Source organism: Haliotis rubra, unplaced genomic scaffold (assembly GCF_003918875.1).
Source record: "Haliotis rubra isolate DU_JTF1 unplaced genomic scaffold, ASM391887v1 Scf34, whole genome shotgun sequence".
Lineage (NCBI taxonomy): Eukaryota > Metazoa > Mollusca > Gastropoda > Lepetellida > Haliotidae > Haliotis > Haliotis rubra.
Window position 1 is genome coordinate 2,534,158 of NW_025767013.1, and position 18,166 is coordinate 2,552,323.

Sequence of the window (18,166 nt, forward strand, 5' to 3'; positions counted from 1 at the left end):
CACTGAAAGGATGATGGTGGTTCGATGAGCACCAACACGCCTCAATAAGCCACATTTAATTCTTCTAAATTGAAGTAATCAAAACTAACAGAATTCCAAGCATTACCTTTATTCTGCTTTCAATTTTAACAATTTTAAAAATATAATCCTTCACATTTGCATCAGACTGTGATAATGCTATTAGGGCAAATTGTATTAGGGATGGAATCTGATGAACACAACTTCATAATCTATAAGTCCCCTCGGCACATGGATCATTATCAGATAGGGAAAGATTTCAGTTTTAGAAACACTCAAAACACGAGTTAGTCCCATTTATTACACACATCAAGTTATTGAACAGTGAGGCTTGTGGAAGAATGGACAAAATCAGTGAATTCATCTTGACAAATCCTTGAGCAAGATGACATAAAGATATGATGACCACACCATCAACCAGGTCACATCAAGGTGTCATGACAACAGCATCAACCAGGTCACATCAAGGTGTCATGACAACAGCATCAACCAAGTCACATCAAGGTGTCATGACAACAGCATCAACCAAGTCACATCAAGGTGTCATGACAACAGCATCAACCAAGTCACATCAAGGTGTCATGACAACAGCATCAACCAAGTCACATCAAGGTGTCATGACAACAGCATCAACCAGGTCACATCAAGGTATGATGATAACAGCATTAACCAGGTCACATCAAGGTGTCATGGCAACAGCTTCAACCAGGTCACATCAAGGTGTGATGACAACATCATCAACCAGGTCACATCAAGGTGTGATTACAACAGCTTCAACCAGGTCACATCAAGGTGTGATGACAACAGCATCAATCAGGTCACATCAAGGTGTGATGACAACAGCATCAACCAGGTCACATCAAGGTGTGATGACACAGCATCAACCAGGTCACATCAATGTGTGAATTACAACAGCATCAACCAGGTCACATCAAGGTGTGTTCACAATAGCATCAGCCAGGTCACATCAAGGTGTGTTGACAATAGCATCAGCCAGGTCACATCAAGGTGTGATGACAGCATCAACCAGGTCACATCAAGGTTAGAAGACACAAAATTAGCCATGTCACTGCTGACTTCTTCTCACTTATCTAAGTATCATTCACCTAATGATTCAAGAAAGGGCAAAACTTAACCTAAAACATTCCTACAAACATTAAAGAAGTTGATAACAATCCATAAGACTTTGATGTCATAAAAACCTTATGTTCATCAGCATAATGGTTGAGCTGTAGGGGTTCATGATATTCTCTCCTTCCACTTAAAATAGTAATGCCATATATTATTCTTAAATATTTATCACAATTTATTGAGAAATTAGACAAAATGCAAACAAGTGTGGATTCAGATTACCATTGTGCCGTCTATAAATCTGTCATGTGATATTGTATTCAAATTCATGAATGAATCAAGATGACTAGAACTGCACTGGAAATGATATTCAGGAGATTCTTTAAATATGCATGGAAAAACTTGTTTGCTGCATCAAAGAAGAAAATCACAAAGATACAAATATATATCCTTCAAATGATCAACATTAATCATCACTGTTGCAATGTACACTATCTGATTTGTCATAATTAATCACACACACCTGAAACCTTTATTACACAAATGCCTGTATATTGATCTGCATCCTCGATTATCTCCAGGGTATACATTACGATCACTCTCAACTATACCCTGGATGCATCCACGGATTGGCCCGATGATTTTATTACCTTCCTTTGCTGGCTCAAAAATGCAAATTCTCACAGTAGCCAATCAGCTAAGCTTTCCCCCGTTACATCCGAAGCTTGCCAGTGTCAACAAAGATAGTGAAATAGGTCGAAGTGGGTTGTTCGTGAATATTCAGTGAAGGTTTGTTGAGCAGTGCCACTCAGATTTGTTAGGAAATAATACAGACAAATTGACAGATCTGAAACTTTCCAAAAATATATAAAAGAACTCCTTCTACCTCTTTCTCTGCATCAGTTGTGTTGCCAAGTTTAAACGGTTAGATAAATTAAGAAGCGAAAGTGAGTTGTGATTGGTTCGCTCAACTTCCCAGCGTAGACACCTGATTGGATAAAAAGCCAGTCAAGGGAGGTAATAAAATCATCGGGCCAACCCGTGGATGCATCCAGGGTATAGTGGAGAGTGATCGTAACGTATACCCTGAAGATTATTGAGGATGATTTATCTGTATATTGCCATTTTTTTTCCAAAGCTGAAAAACTTGTTTGTTGGTTGTGTAAATAGAAGCGAAACTTTTCCTGTAAGAAATCTCAATACAAGCAGTGAGTGAGTGAATATGGTCTATGTTTTTCATAACCAGAAATGGCTTCATATATTGAATAATTGAACCCAGGTTTCAGCATGTTTGACAAGCTGGCGCTTTAACCATTAGGCTACCCCACCACCCCCTTGCTAATAGCAGTCAACTGTACAATTCTAATTATATCAGAAGTGTTTGTTTGTTTGTTTGCTTGTTGGAACGGTGGGGTAGCCTAGTGGTTAAAGCATTGACTTTCAATGCTGAAGACCAAGGTTTCAACTCCCCACATGGTTACAATGTATGAAGCCCATTTCTGGTGTCTTCCACCCTGATATACCTGGAATATTGCTAAAAGTGGCGTAAAACTAAACTCACTCACTTGTTCGCTTGTCTGCTTGTCAAACGCCACCCCCAGGAACTCTACAGCAGTATGGATCAGACAATCCAGTGACTGAAATCATAAGACACGGTGTCAGAGCTTTCAAGTGAAATTCAGCACTGTGTTTATGAATCACTATCAAACAGTGATGTGACCAGATGTTCCCGAAAAGGTGAGCATAACCCCACACTGGCTGCTATTCCTACCATTTGAAAATAATCAAATCTGTACAAGAGAGTCCAGTGATTGCAGAGATGTCGACCCTAATTTAGCCCAATTAGTATTTTGGCCAAAAACTGATGCAAAAATTAGTATTTTTTGGCAAAAATTATCAGTAACCTTTCCAAAGAATGACCATATTTAATACAGAATATATAGATATTATAAGAACTTGTTATTAACATTGTACTCACCTAAATCAGTAGTAATTATCCATATATTGCTTGATACTGAATAAAATGTGGCTGAAATTTATTGTGTATGGTACATATGCTATTGATAATTTAATTTAATGTATTTTTGTTAAAATTTGTAATTTTTACTGTTATCCTAGTCGTGTATTTTGTGTTGTTTTTTTGTAACGAATACAATAAAATCGCATGAGTTGGCATCTCTGTGATTGGTGTGTTTGAGCACATGTCATAAACTAAAATTGTCCCAATCGTCCCAATCCATTTCGTCCAATTCCAGCCTGGAATCACCTCAAGGGCTTTTAACAATGATGACCACATGTCCCATGTAGAAACAGTGACAATATTCTATAAACTACATAATGAGATACACAATAAGTCAGATATAGCATCTTCCATCCGTGAGTATTACCACTGAACACAAAAATCCTAGGTCTCTACGAATGATTTCCAAACAACTGAAATTAACAATAACTTTCCACCTTCTCTAGAAATCTCTGTTAAAAGCAGCCTCAATTCCTATTGTAACCAGAACATCTGTTTATCAGTAATTATCAAATAGGCATTCATGAAAATTGACAGGCATTCATGAAAACGAAGAGGCATTCATTAAAACTAATAGGCATTCATGAAACATACCTGGAATTTAAAACTAATAGGCATTCATGAAACATACCTGGAATTAATGAATACAAATAGGCATTCATGAAAAAATGATAGACATTCATGAACAGGTGAGTGTGCCCTGTCTGGCTGGTGGCTTCACACGGAGGCAAGTCATCATTCACCTGAAAGAAAACAACACACAGGAACATATGACTCAAGTCAAAATAAGAAACTCCATTGTACAAGAGTTATTGGAAAATCTCAGCTGTACTGATGAAGTGAGTGAGTTGGTGTCTGTAATCTATCACAAGACAACTTCCATGTGCAGGTGTGCTGATGTCTTAGCAAATGTACCATCTCATTTGTCTCCCTCTTCACTGTCCACTTTCATACAGGATGCAACAAAGCAGGGAAACAGCTGTTACAAATTTTATATTCGTAACTGCCATGACACTGAAAACTAATCATGCAACTGATATTTTGCCTCTTCTAGAAATGCAATGCTCAATTTTGGCAAAATATACTGACACAAATCAAACCTGATATAGTAACTTTACATCATCACAATCATCATCAATTCTTGACACAGTCACTTCCCATCATTGCAATCAGTTTGTGATCATGGATATATTTTTGAATATTTTTATGAAATCACATGCTCAGTCTTCATCACAACACAATATCCCCCAAAATATCCATGATCCCAACCTGTTTGGGGACAATGGTCCCGCTTGCCATGAGGATTAGGTGAAAATGTGTAAATCCAGATATTTACGGAGTTTGTTTCAGTGAGGAAGCATTCATGAAATGAAATAAATGAGTAATTTCAGTACATTTGTATGACGATATTTAGATGCTATATATATTACCTATGAAGAGTGGTTAAATATTTATGTGAATGAAAACAATGTGTGGTGTCATGTGATGTTATTTCTGCAAATATTACATGCCTTAGATGAAAAAGAGAACTAGACTGGGGTTTATTCTCTGAAAGCTTTGTCATTTTTAAAATTAAAAAAAAATCACAGGGAAAACTGAAGAACCCCAGCAATATGAGATATTCAGATTCAGAATCTTCGAGATTCCTTTCCAAAAACTATCAACTACATTGTTTGCCATAGCCAAATGAAGCTGTTAAGATTCCTTCCAGATTTATCTTGTAATATAAGGCATCTTTTTAAATCCATGTATACATTTCAGATTTTTAGTATCAGTTTCAAGAAAAATACAACTTCCATATGATAAAAAGACATGGTTAATAAAATTAAATTTCTGATCATGACAATATGATTGTAATGTCCTTTTTTATGTTTTCACATGTTGTCATTGCCAGTACAGAATGATTGCACTGAGTGCTACCCCATGGTCAAGCCAGTTGACCGTAACCTGATATAGTAACTGTAACCCGGCATGTATGCTTATTATGGCTGGCTTATGTCATTGGAATGGGAATATTGCCACAGTCATTTGGACATGAGTGGTGACTGGGTACAGGTGCCACAGTCATTTTCCATCATCAAACATTTCCTATTAAAGAATCAGATCAAGGAATGGAAATTCAGTTCCAGGATCATATTCAATCATTGCAGCATTTTCTATTCAGTACAGATATTAAACATGTCATTAGTGTAGGATGACCAGTTCTGTGTTGAATACAAAATCACACCTCCTGCCATGTCCTACAGTCATATCCGTTTCATCATTGCTAGCAACTCAGTCATATCCCTTTATTATCACAACTGGTCATATCCCATTTATAACCACCTGTCACTTCGCATCATTGCCACATTCACTTCACATCACTACCAATCATATCAAGTTATTGCCAGTAACTTTCCATCATCGCAATCATAATCAATTCTTGCCACAGTCACTTCACATCATTGCAATCATATCCAGTTAATGCCACAGTCACTTCCCATCATATCTTATTACTGTCACAGTAACTTTCCATCATCACAATCATATCCAATTATTGACACAGTCACTTCTAATCATATCTTATTATTGTCACAGTCACTTTCCATCATCACAATCATATCCATTGCTGAAGTCATTGCCACAGTCACTTTCCAATCATCCATATAATCATTATCTAATTATGACTTCTCATCACAATCATCATTCAATCATATCCAGTCATTGTTCCAGTCAATCACAATCATATTCTATTATTGCCACAGTCACTTTCAATCATATCTAATCATATCCAGCCACCACAGTCATCACAATCATATTCAATCATTGTCACAGTCACTTTTCCATCATCACAATCATATCCAGTTATTGCCACACAGTCACTTGCCAATCATATTGACACCACCATTATCCATGACATCACTAGTCTTTCCATCATCACAATCATATCCTATTATTGCCACAGTCACTTCCAATCATATCTAATTATTGCCACACCTGACTTTCCATCATCACAATCATATCCTATCAATTGAACACCAGTCAACAACCAGCAATCATATTCAATCATTGCCACAATCACTTTTCCAATCATCAATCAATTATATCCTATCATTGCCAAGTCATTATTGCCAAGTCAATCAATATCTAATCATTGTCACTGCCACTAACTCATCATCACCAGTCATATCCAGTTGTTGCCACAGTCACTTCCCATGCCAGGTAATTATTGACACCACCATTCATATCCAATTAATGACATCACTAGCCATATAAAATTATTGTCCCACGAGTCATATTCCATTATTGCCACAACAGTCATAAGTCATATGCCACTGCTGGAACACCTGACTATAACAACCAGCAGTCATATCCTATCAATGGAACACCTGACTATAACAACCAGCAGTCATATCCTATCAATGGAACACCTGACTATAACAATCAGCAGTCATATCCTATCTATGGAACACCTGACTATAACAACCAGCAGTCATATCCTATCAATGGAACACCTGACTATAACAACCAGCAGTCATATCCTATCAATGGAACACCTGACTATAACAACCAGCAGTCATATCCTATCAATGGAACACCTGATTATAACAACCAGTAGTCATATCCTATCAATGGAACACCTGACTATAACAACCAGCAGTCATATCCTATCAATGGAACACCTGATTATAACAACCAGCAGTCATATACTATCAATGGAACACCTGACTATAACATAATCAATGGAACAGCAGTCATATCCTATCAATGGAACAACTGATTATAACAACCAGCAGTCATATACTATCAATGGAACACCTGACTATAACAACCAGCAGTCATATCCTATCAATGGAACACCTGACTATAACAACCAGCAGTCATATCCTATCAATGGAACACCTGATTATAACAACCAGCAGTCATGTCCTATCAATGGAACACCTGATTATAACAACCAGCAGTCATATCCTATCAATGGAACACCTGATTATAACAACCAGCAGTCATATCCTATCAATGGAACACCTGATTATAACAACCAGCAGTCATATCCTATCAATGGAACACCTGATTATAACAACCAGCAGTCATATCCTATCAATGGAACACCTGATTATAACAACCAGCAGTCATATCCTATTAGTGACACCTGATTATAACAACCAGCAGTCATATCCTATCAATGGAACACCTGATTATAACAACCAGCAGTCATATCCTATCAATGGAACACCTGATTATAACAACCAGCAGTCATATCCTATCAATGGAACACCTGATTATAACAACCAGCAGTCATATCCTATCAATGGAAAACACCTGATTATAACAACCAGCAGTCATATCCTATCAATGGAACACCTGATTATAACAACCAGCAGTCATATCCTATCAATGGAACACCTGATTATAACAACCAGCAGTCATATCCTATCAATGGAACACCTGATTATAACAACCAGCAGTCATATCCTATCAATGGAACACCTGATTATAACAACCAGCAGTCATATCCTATCAATGGAACACCTGATTATAACAACCAGCAGTCATATCCTATCAATGGAACACCTGATTATAACAACCAGCAGTCATATCCTATCAATGGAACACCTGATTATAACAACCAGCAGTCATATCCTATCAATGGAACACCTGATTATAACAACCAGCAGTCATATCCTATCAATGGAACACCTGATTATAACAACCAGCAGTCATATCCTATCAATGGAACACCTGATTATAACAACCAGCAGTCATATCCTATCAATGGAACACCTGATTATAACAACCAACAGTCATATCCTATCAATGGAACACCTGATTATAACAACCAGCAGTCATATCCTATCAATGGAACACCTGATTATAACAACCAACAGTCATATCCTATCAATGGAACACCTGACAATAACAACAAGCAGTCATATCCCATCAATGGAACACCTGATTATAACAACAACAAGCAGTCATATCCCATATCAATGGAACAGCCACAGTCATATCCTATAAAACACCTGACAAAACAACAAGCAGTCATATCCCATCAATGGAACACCTGATTATAACAACCAACAGTCATATCCTATCAATGAAACACCTGACAATAACAACAAGCAGTCATATCCCATCAATGAAACACCTGATTATAACAACGAACAGTCATATCCCATCAATGGAACTCCTGATTATAACAACCAGCAGTCATGTCCTATCAATGGAACACCTGATTATAACAACCAGCAGTCATATCCTATCAATGGAACACCTGATTATAACAACCAGCAGTCATATCCTATCAATGGAACACCTGATTATAACAACCAGCAGTCATATCCTATCAATGGAACACCTGATTATAACAACCAGCAGTCATATCCTATCAATGGAACACCTGATTATAACAACCAGCAGTCATATCCTATCAATGGAACACCTGATTATAACAACCAGCAGTCATATCCTATCAATGAACACCTGATTATAACAACCAGCAGTCATATCCTATCAGTGACACCTCAAGTAATATCCCATCATTACCACTACAGGCACACCTCACTACAACAACCACAAGCCATGTCAAATAATTGCCACACACTAGGCATGCCCCATCTTTGATTCAAATTGTTTCTAAGGCCAGACCAATCTTATTTCTTGTTTGCGGATCCGCCAGTCATATTTTTTCAAGAATAATAACAAAAAATAAATAAATTGCCCAACTCCAAAAATACAAAACAATTATTGGCCAAAAATGTAAACCTAAAAGAAAAGCTTTTTCAGATTTTTATTTTGCCCCATATACACTTCATGTATTGCCAAAAGTTAAATACTTGGAGTCTTTAGAAGGAATATTACTTTGACCGATGATTTTATTTTTATTTTCTCTCTCTCCTGCCTTTATTTTTTTTTTTACGACAAAAATCCATAAAACAAGAAATAAAATTGGTCTGGCCTAACCAAAACACTCATCACATACACCATCAACTTTCACCAGTGTACTCCACACCAACTCTAACTGCAAGTCAAGCCCTGCCCACTAGGTGACCATTGCCATCTGCCCTACCTCCAAGCAGTCATCAGTTACAGTGTTAATCTGTATCTCAAGCTTGTCATCCTCTGACATCAGTTCTGCAATGAATTACCTTGGATCTCGGGCATACTTCCTGGCACAGATGGTCACTGGTCTACAAGGGGTATTTTCATCCAGGATCCATTAAAACGGGGCAGACAGTTGGATGCCCCCCAAAGCCAATCAATTAATTTCTGGTGAAAACGTTTTGATCACGATTCTAAGACCAGCAGTGCACTTTCAGCTAACACCTACGATTAGATCAACTGAGGGAGGGTTTACTTTATAATCTCTAAATGAAGTCACATTGTTCGCCAGTCCCAAAGCTTCTTAAAGCTAATAATCTGCATAATTCTCAAATATCAGAAATATGGACACATGATATACAGGTGAGTGAGTGAGTGAGTGAGTGAGTGAGTGAGTGAGTGAGTGAGTGAGTGAGTGAGTGAGTGAGTGAGTGAGTGAGTGAGTGAGTGAGTGAGTGAGTGAGTGAGTGTAATTTCACTGGGGTGGTAGGTAGCCTAAGTTTTCAAAGCATGTGATCCTCATAATGAAGAAATGTGTTTGATTCCCTGGGTACAATACATGAAGCTCATCATGACCAAGATATTGCTGGAATATTGCGAAAAGTGGCAAGAAACCTTACTCACTCACTTATGTCACATTTGTCAATAATCCATATATCACAACAGGGGTGTTAGAAACAGGCTTCAAACATCGTACTGATGTTGAACCCATGAGTGAATGCTTTACCCACCAGACTACCCCGTCAACGTTCATGTTAAAGGGTCTGATGACAAGAACAAACTAATCAGTCCATTACCATCTCCTTTAATCAGTGTGAAAACCTCCTCTGCAGGAGATCTTACATCCATCAAACACATCTTCAGAATTAATCTCTGTCAATTGATTAGTCTGACCCTTCTAGATGGCTTACTGTCCATGTTTAGCGAGACTTCTTCCTTTTTCTTTATCCACATTAACGGATAACCTGCCAACATGAGTACAAGCTAATTGTCCAGCAAGCCGAAAGACTATTTTTGACCTTCAAGCAGACCGCAGACCAAAAGTCAACAGCCCTGAGGATCCTTCTATTCCCTGACGCAGTTACAGAATCATGGCCACCTGAATCGGCCATTTGCGAGCCTCAATGACCTTCAATACCCGCCCTCCAGCTTAGTGTCCTCTCAGTATCCAGCAATTGTCACTTGAATGTGTTACATACACAACCTAATGAATACGCCCCTCTGAACCAGTGATGGATGAAATTAATTATTGGATTTCACTTGATGCTGGATAGTAGAAGTAGTCTGTGCTTAAAAAGATTTGGCATGCTACTGTAACATTAGGCTGACCAATAAACAACATTGTCAAGTCTTATATTCATTCGTTTTGTCATTTGAGACAACCTAGAGGCCTTCTAACCAATTGTCCACCAATTGACATCACTGCTCACTCTCACAATGTGATTTCAGCTCAAAAGTAGTGGAGCAGGTTATAATTTTATTGTATTACTGCTCCCAGAGAGAACAACAATGAACACAAATGTCACTCACAAACTGTCAATAAGTGTAGTCATTAACGGAGACAAAGAACACTTTAGCAACAATGAAACATGTTCTTGTAGACATGTGTCTGTTGACAGTCGTGATCAACAATGGACACAAAAAGTATGAGGGATTTAGCATGCTGCAGGAGACATTCAATCTGGAGCAATTGCCAAGTGTTGTTCAAGGTCACTGGCAATATGATGAAATTGAAAAGAAAGCTATCATAAAAATTGCTTCCCTCAGCTGAAATAACAATATTACTTTTTCTAAAAGCTGATAATGATTGACATCTTTCTCCAAACACAATACACCAGATTCAAATCTAACAAAAATTGAAAAACAATTTCTGGAGGAGAATGTATTTGGAGACAGGGACAAATTAAATAGAATCAAAGAAAAATCAATTTTGTAGTGGTAATATTTGTAGGGACATAATTGTTGAAGTCACACAGTGGAATTAACACTTAAAAGTTCACCAGCCGTTTAATGGTCATTTGACTGACTTCAAATCTAATCCTCATTGATTCAACAGTCTAGGTCAAACCCACCTGTCCAGACCAATCTATATTGCCCAAAGTTATTTCATTATATAGAACTAGTTTGATTTCCGGCCCAGCAACTTCAGTTTACCAATCCTTCTACTGCCGACTAAAGAAAAGGGAGCTATGCAAGGCCGAACTTTTTTGTTTCATGTCAGTTCATGTCAGTAATAATCTTGACAGTCAATATGTGAGTACGCCAAAGTTATATTGATACATGAGTATTAGCTGTAAAATGTTTTGGTTGAGAGGTGATTAGAACCATGGTCTGGTTCAATGGGATGCCTCAAGAGTTGGGCCTGGATACACCCTCGTTATCCTCCACCATCAGAATAATGTTGATGGTTTGTTGATTAACACACTCAGCAATATTCCTGCTATATGGCGGCAGTCTGTAAATAATCGAGTCTGGACCAGACAATCTGGTGATCAACAGCATGAGCATCGATCTACGCAGTTGGGGTATGATGACATGTGTTAACCAAGTCAGCGAGCCTGACAACCCGATCCCGTTTTTCACCTCTTACGGCAAGCATGAGTTACTGAAGATAAATTCTAACCTGGATCTTCACGGTTCCCAAGCTCTGGGGACTTAGTCAGTCTATGATAGTTAAAGCATTTATATCTTTGATGTGTTTTTCATGTCCAACATCAAAAAGTAATAAAGTGGGCAAGAGGAAAAAATAAAAAACAAAACAATAATGATTTTCACTAATTGTAACTTATTTTGTGAAATTTTGAAAATTATCACTTGGTAATAGTCTTTAAATTAACTTATGATGTATATCTAGTTGTTTTGCCTCAGAAAGTTATTTGTAATAAACGGTTGGGAAAATTGAGATGAGAAAAGTTTATATTATTTCATGTCGGAATGAAATGTCAAGGTGGGTGGGAGATCAGAAACACAGAAAAAAATATGGGCAGCCTTAAAGAGAATAGGCTGAGAAAGTTATTTTCAGAGAATCCAGTATAAGATTCAGGAATATGAGAACATGAACTAATACACTGACTAATATGCAGTATATCATCTGGTCGGTGGAAGTGAGTGAGTGAGTGAGTTTTTAGCAATAATCCAGCAATATCACGGCGGGGGACACCAGAAATGGGCTTCACACATTGTACCCATGTGGGGAATCTTCAGCATTATGAGCGAACGCTGTAACCACTAGGCTACCCTACCGCCCCGGTCTGTGGAAGACCTGTCTAAATACCTGATAAGGACCAAATATGTATGTATCTTTTTTGCACCCTTATTTCAAATAAATAAAAGATATAGTACAAGTAAACAAGCAATTCAGAAGTTATTTCAAATCTTAGACTTCAAATTCATGACCTTCAAGTGTATTACGGACTCAAATGACAAATGAAATGTTTTACTTGTTTGAAATCTGAATGCTGTTAAACTGAAAATACTCAACATCGATCCACATATAAATTTGTTACATCTCTAGTCAGGAAAATAAGCTTGAATCCAGTGACCCCATAAATTATCGATCATTTCAGTCGAGAGAGTGCAAGTGCAATAGACTGCATTTGATACCTGTTAATCTAATTTGAAACCTAATGTGTTAGCATTATGCCTGGAATTGCATCTAGAACCAGAACAGGTGGCATGCTATGCATTCGCGGCAAGAAACTTGACAGTGGCAATTTTGTGAACTAATCCCGGACATGGGTTTTATTTCTGTCAACTGGATGTAGCAATGTCAAAAAAACAGGCAACAGCAAATGGCAAATGTATGTTAGCTGACACGGTGATTGTGGACAAGTAAAACATGTTAACATTCTCACGTCTTTGATAGGCAATTACAAGCTAGAACGTGAAGACATCAAACATTTATGCATTAGCTTCTTTCGTACTTGTACTGACATTTCATCTATTGTGTCTATATAGTGATGAATTATAATGGAGAACAAACAGTAATGTCGCAGATTAATGTTAACTGACGTTTTCAGTTGACATTCTTCACAAATGCGAATACGTTTAACTCTGTAGTCAGCTTTTTTATAACTACATTGACTGACTGACTGAGTTTGGTTTTACGCCGCTTTTAGCAATATTGCAGCAACATCACGGGGGAGAACACCAGAAATGGGCTTCACACATTGTACCCATGTGGGGATTCGAACCTGGGTCTTTGGCGTGACGAGCCAACGCTTTAACCACTAGGCTACGCCACCGCCCCCATTTATAACTACATGATGCAGACAGTCAAAATGGACATGGCGGATCTCTGGATTTGTGTCTGATGCATTATAATGAACTTCAATTTCCAGATACTTGGGTGTACCTACAGGACTTCCTCTCTCAGATTTCAGATGAAACGCCTACCAAGCCTCTCTCTCATTTCTGTCCATCAGGATACATATACAATTCCAAAGAAGTTAAAGAATATTAAACTTTTTCAAATGCATACATATAGAAGGACTGATTAACTAACGTTACATGAAAAGTCAGACATTCTTTAACTTCATTTCAGTAGCATATAAGAACAAAACTTCAGAGACATGCAATTGACATTCAATGCATCTGACTGACCTTTCATAATTGAGCATTCTTGAAAATAACTGAAATGAGCATAATAAGTTAATGTTTAGGACGAACCATTTCTTTTAAATACTGCTGTAGTTAATTTGTAATGGCATGTGAGAAGAACCATAGTTATGTGATAAATAGTAATTGCAATAGTAATAGCTCGCATATGTGGTGCTCATATACATATGTGAACATTTGTGAAACTTTGTTTGAAGCAGGCAAACTAAAGTTTAACCAGACAAGGAAAAGACCACATAATCATCAAAACCACTTCTATGGTCAACAACCATCCAGGTCATCAAACCCTTTCCAATGTAAGTCTTATTTAAGTCATTAAGGGGCGGTGGGAGCCACTTTAGCCTAGTGGTTAAAGTGTTTGCTCATCACACTGAAGACCAGGTTTGATTCCCCTCATGAGTACAATGTGTGAATCATTTCTGGCGTCACCCTCTGTAATATTGTCAACAATTGCTAAAACTTGTGAAAACTAAACTCACAAAGTCATTAAGTTAGTTAATGGGCTTTTAATTCTGCTGGCAAGTTCCCACAGGTGTCACCAGGATGGTCAGTGAACTACATATATAGCATCCATTAATATCAGTAATGTTCATTCCTTTCAAGCTATTACTGGATGAAGGGGTGGTGGGGTAGCCTAGTGGTTAAAGCATTGGCTCGTCACGCTGAAGACCCGGGTTCGATTCCCCACATGGGTACAATGTGTGAAGCCCATTTCTGGTGTCCCCTGCCGTGATGTTGCTGGAATATTGCTTAAAGCGGCGTAAAACCAAACTCAGTCAGTCAGTATTACTGGATGAGAAAACAATTGAGAGAAACAACCAAACACCACCTCATCAGCTGATATGTCAGTGTGAGTAACATTACACAATACACAATATCAGTGCAATGGTGTCAGGCGAAAAACGGTTTAACGTCGTACTTATTTCGCTCATATGACGGCGTGCATGCATGTGTATGTGTGGCTGCTAGTACTAGCCCAGACTTAAGCTGGTTTTATAGTGCTAGCTCACTGAGATACCATGCCGCAGTGAAGCATGAATAGTGAGTGAGTTTAGTTTTACGCTGCAATATTCCTGCTATATGGCGGCGGTCTGTAAATAATCGAGTCTGGACCAGACAATCCAGTGATCAACAGCATGAGCATCGATCTGCGCAATTGGGAACTGATGACATGTGTCAACCAAGTCAGCGAGCCTGACCACCCGATCCCGTTAGTTGCCTCTTACGACAAGCATAGTCGCCTTTTGTGGAAAGCATGGGCTGATGAAGACCTATTCTATCCCGGATCTGAAGCATGAATACCTCACGCAGGCACATTATACTGACTCCGAGCCGACCATTCCTTGTTGTACGCCAAGTAGGGACCAACAAGTACCATATTTTAACATTTTTTGGTATGACGTGGCCGGGGATCGAACCCGCGACCTTCCACTATCTGGGCGGATGCTCTAACCACTACACCAAGGAGGCGGTTGTCAGTGCAAAGGAATACCCTATCTTGACTATAGTTCTGTTTGCAGTAAAGGAAAAACAGGTATGATAATTATAGGAATGGATAACAGAAAATCAGTCATGTCACCAGGTGTTCACCAAAAAAAGGGGGTTACCATGTCATATGACATCTGGTGGTATCCATCATTCAAATACGCTGCCTAAATATGGAAGTATTTTTAGCCTGATTCTGCACAGCTGTTCTCCTTCCATGCAATCACCAAGTAATTCTTAGTTTCATTCAGCTGACAGGAAATCATAAACTAGATTATATTTTCAAAAAGTCTAAAAAATGTCATTATTGTTTTTGTTTGTTTTTATCTTCTCATTTTCCAGATGAATGTTTAATTCAAACATTATGGAAACTCCTCTATTTCTGTGTCATCCTAATCATCCATCAAACGCAGTGTGTATTCTGCAGGGCATTTATCTCAAATCATATTTCTGGAAAATCCACAACAAGTTGTCAATCAAAAGTGCCATAAATCCTGGTCAAAAAGTGTAGTTTCCATTGAATATTTTCAATTTGCATAGAATGTAAATAAAAGGGTAAATTTCAGAGAATTAGCCAAAAGAATACGATTTTGGTATGCATGAAAGCTGTACAGTAATAAAAACTGACACATACACAATGGAGCAATTTGTACCAATTGAATTTCAAACAGTCTTAGTTTTTTTGTTTTTTTTAATACAGCCCTTTCTGTAGTACTACATTCTCTGGAACACACAATATACAGAAAGTGTTAGATGTCTAATGAAATGATTGCATTACAGGTGAGGTGAGGTGAGGTGCAGCGAGGTCAGGCGGGCTGAGGTGAGGTGTGGTGAGGTGAGGTGAGGTGCAGCGAGGTGAGGCGGGCAAGGTGAGGCAGAGGAGGTGAGGTGAGGTGAGAGGTGAGGTGAGATGGGGTGAGGTGAGGTGAGGTGCAGCAAGGTGCAGTGAGGTGAAGTGAGGTTAGGTGAGGCAGCAGTGAGGCGAGGCGAGGCGAGGTGAGGTGAGGGAGTTCGGTTTTATGCCGCTTTTATCAATATTCCAGCAAAATCACATCAGGGGACACACCATATGGGCTTCACAAATTGTTACCCATGTGGGGAATTGAACCCAGGTCTTCGCCTTGGTGAGCGAATGATTTAACCACTAGGCCACCCCACTGCCCCAGAGGGTGAAAGAAGAGCTGGTCAGCTACACTGGGAGTGAGGTGTCCATGTTACATTGCAGCATGGAATCTCAGTGGGCCAGCACTCTAAAATCAGCATTAACCCCGACTTACACGAGTGGACGGACACAGCAATGTGTATGCATATTGCTGTACAAGTACATCAGGGCAGGTGGGTTAGCCTAGTGGTTAAAGCTTGGCTCGGCAGGGCGAAACCTGGGTTCGATTCCCCACATGGGTAACAATTGTGAAGCATTTGTGTACAATGTGTGAAACCTATTTCTGGTGTCCCCTGCCGTGATATTGCTTGAATATTGATAAAAGCGGCATAAAACTAAACTCACTCAATCGTTCACCCTATCCTCCTTGCCCAGCTTGAATCTGTCTCACAGTCTCTGAACCACATTATTTCCCTACTGCCTTTCCTGCAATGCTAAAGCCATAAATGAAGCAAGTCCAGATTTCTTCAGGTTCTCCCATCTCACTGGGGCTCCTTTAATTTAATAGGGATTATTTCTTACTATCAAACTTATATATATTCAGAGACTAAGTATTAGACTATGCCCAGCTTGTGCAAGGTCACTTTACTGTGTCCACATGAAAATGACCAGGTGGTCAATAAGATACCTGATCTGGACAACCACAAGTCACCAGTCAACTTAGGACTATAACATTATTTATCAATATTCCAGCAATTCATTGCAGGGTATAAAAGTAACGGTATTCCCATATTGTAGGTATCAAACTCCTTACATCAGATATACATACAGCATTGACAAGGCTGATGCAGAGCTTACAGTTCCCTTCATCTTCCACAGACCTTTTAACACTACAAGCTGGGACAACGAAATCAATCATATCGCTTTGTCAATATCTATATTTGATTTGATGTATCAGGCAATGACCACTGTCTATGACCAGTTCCCAAGGGTTCCTGGAATTCCTCAATAATGGAATGTTTTATCCACCGCTCACATCTGCATTATGCTGGATGATTGATGCGAGGAAAACTGACTTTGGCACATTGGGCAAAAATATGCAAACACAAGCTTTTGTTATGCATGTTGGTTTTAATAACATGCCCAGTTTGACATCTGTCAGGTTTCTGTTTTTTCAACGAGACACATTTCTTTTACAATTAGTGCTAAGTGATAGTCAAAACCACATCTTAATGTTACATAGGGAATGAAATTAACTTTTAACAAAACTCAACCATGTAACACTAAGACCTATAATATTTCTTTTGTCCATATTTGGTGGACTGGCGTCTATGTTCTGTGAAACAGCCATTAGGTACACATCAAAAGCATGAAAAATGCATCATTTCAACACAAACACTCATTACTTCGAGAAAAATATTGGCTGAAACTTCTCTTCCAATCAAGAATGCAACCGAAAGAAAATTAAGTAATGGAATAATTGACTATGCTTAAAATGTTACTTGAAAGGTGATTACTGTCGTTCATTATATATAAGGTTATGAAATTTCATAATGAACTGAAGCTGGTGATATTTTATTCAATACCTTGATACATGTAACAAGACAGAGCATTATGATTGGTTGAAATCGATTAACAATGGCTCCTTTCAGTGGGGGATAATAAGCTCTTTAATGTTTAAATAAATATTAACAAATGTCAGATTATTCTAAAACTTGTTAAAGACATTCAATATAAAACAAGTCTGACTTTACCATACTTAATTTATGTAT